At 47.7% G+C, this 2,500-nt stretch overlaps 1 pseudogene; it reads right to left on the bottom strand.

The window, feature by feature from the left end:
• Positions 1 to 2,500, bottom strand: part of LOC124026132 — a 20,440-nt pseudogene that overhangs the window by 9,855 nt on the left and 8,085 nt on the right.

Genomic DNA, 2,500 nt, shown 5'->3' with positions numbered 1-2,500 from the left:
AGTAGATGTCATTTTATGTATATATACAGTGTTGTAACGATGTGCATATAGTAAAATAAATAAACATAAATATGGGTTGTATTTTCAATGCTTGCCCTTTTCTTGTGGCAACAGGTCACAAGTCTTGCTGCTGTGATGGCACACGGTGGTATTTTACTTAGTAGAAATGGAAGTTCATCAAAATTGGATTTTTTTTCTAATTCTTTGCAGGTCTGTGTAATCTGTGTCTCTAATATAGTCATACTGTCACGCCTGCTCCCGCTCTTCCCCCAGGATTGCACACTCCTGCCACCATTATCACACACACCTGCCATCCCTCGTCACAAGCATCAGCGATTATTGGACTCACCTGCACTTGCATCAGTCATCAGCTCACCCAGACCACTCACAGACTAATATTCAATTACAATAAAAGAACTGATGTGTGTGTGTGTGTGTGTGTGTAGGGGGGGTTAATGCTATTTACTGGTCATGTTCAACGCTAATTGCTAGCATCCGCCAGAGGAGCTTTATGAATGAATCTAATAAAAAATGTTTACTCTGTTAGTGAAAATACATGGAGAATCCAGATCAGGGTAATATAATGTTAGGCTGTGTGTAACCCCTCATGTTATAACAGATTTCTTTCACAACAGCTTTTTGAGCCGATTGATTCGGGCCGGACTGGTACCAAAATTGTAGTCCACCTGCCGACATTCATTATTTCTCTCTGAACCAATCAAGTGCTTCCTGCCTTTGGACATCGATCCCCCTGATTAGCCGAGATTGGTCAAGGGGATTGTGGGTTTTGCGGTGCTACACAGTACGGGATACTGTATTTCTCCCCCTTATGTAACTACAGTACCCAACATTCCATAGGGCTCAGTCAGTGTGTGACGGGTCAACAGAAGCATGGAGATACAGTAGGTCAATGGGATTGTGGGTTCTGTGGCGCTACAAAACAGCTTACTGTATTCCATCAACCAGACTATTAGCCTTATGTAACTACAGTACCCAACATTCCGTAGGGCTCAGCGAGTGCGACGGGTCAACACAAACGTGGCGTTAGACCCAGTCAGGTAAGACGTGGGGCGGAGAGGGCTACTTGGCTGAGACAATTTGTTTTTATGTAACGATAACTATAATCCAAAAACACACACAGGAAAAACAACCTGGGATCCGGACCAGAGGGACTTTTGGGACTGAGATGAACATGTTTAGGAGGGCAACGTTGTACCGACACCAATCCAACACTCTGACTTTAGTGTCGGCCGTCAGAGCACAGTCGTGTTCATGTGCTGTGTGCATATAGCTGAACAGAATGTGAGGCTCTCGTCAGAGACTGTAGAAAGGTTGGGAGGTGATCTGAGGTTGTATTTAGGTTCTAGGCAGACAATGTAGAAAGAGAGGTGAGATTCTAGTCAGGTTCTAGGCAGACAATGTAGAAAGAGAGGTGAGGTTGTAGTCAGGTTCTAGTCACACAATGTAGAAAGAGAGGTGGTTCTAGAGGTTCTAGTCACACAATGAGGTTCTACTAAGGTTCTGGTGAGGTTCTAGGTTCAGACACCTACCCTGAAGAGCTTCCTGCACTCCTGGATCATGTGTGCCAGGCCGGTGGTGGCGGCCAGGTTCTCGTTGAGGTCCCTCTGGTCAGGTTTACCCAGCGGCTGCTTCCTGTTCATCCCCCTATCACAACACACCAGGAAGACAAACACACAGGACAGTTACTCATGTCCACTTAGCACAGTTAGTCATGTCCACTAGTGAGACAGAAAGAGAGAGGACAGAGGAGAAGAAGACAATCTGTTATAAGGTTTGATGTAACCCCCTATACAGACTCTCTTTCTCTCAGTTCTCTCTCTCGCTTCCTCTCTTCCTCCCCCTCTCTCCTTCCCCTACATACAGTAACATCCTGCTCTATAGCTAGAGTTTGTCAGCCTCTCCTCCTCTCATGTTGGTGTGAGGCTGGGCAGCGTATTACAATACATGGTCATATATACTGAGTCAAGACAAAAAAAAAGAGATAGGGTTGGTCTCTCACGCACACACACACACACACACACACACACACACACACACACACACACACACACACACACACACACACACACACACACACACACACACACACACACACACACACACACACACACACACACACACACACACACACACACACACACACACACACACACACACACACACACACAGAGAGACAGAAAGGAGATAGGCTTGGTAAAGGTGCACAACACAGGCACGCACAAGTAGGTACACGCGCGGCACATGCGCACACACACACACATACACCCTCTCCTAGTTCCCCACAACACCCCAACCCTGCCCACCGTGGCGAGGAGCTCTCCTTGCGTCTCAGCGTGTTAAGGTGGAAGAGCGAAGGCGCCAGGCAGACGGCCAGGTTGGCGCAGGTCATCTGGTTCTCTGCCACGGCGGCGGTGACGTCACTCAGCAGACACAGGAGGGTCTGCAGCGCCTCGCGGCTCTCGTCTGGCAGCAGCAGCAC

This window comes from Oncorhynchus gorbuscha, unplaced genomic scaffold, assembly GCF_021184085.1.
Source record: "Oncorhynchus gorbuscha isolate QuinsamMale2020 ecotype Even-year unplaced genomic scaffold, OgorEven_v1.0 Un_scaffold_2627, whole genome shotgun sequence".
Classification (NCBI taxonomy): Eukaryota; Metazoa; Chordata; class Actinopteri; order Salmoniformes; family Salmonidae; genus Oncorhynchus; species Oncorhynchus gorbuscha.
The sequence above is the reverse complement of the archived record's forward strand: the minus strand, read 5'-3'. Positions and strand labels throughout refer to the sequence as shown.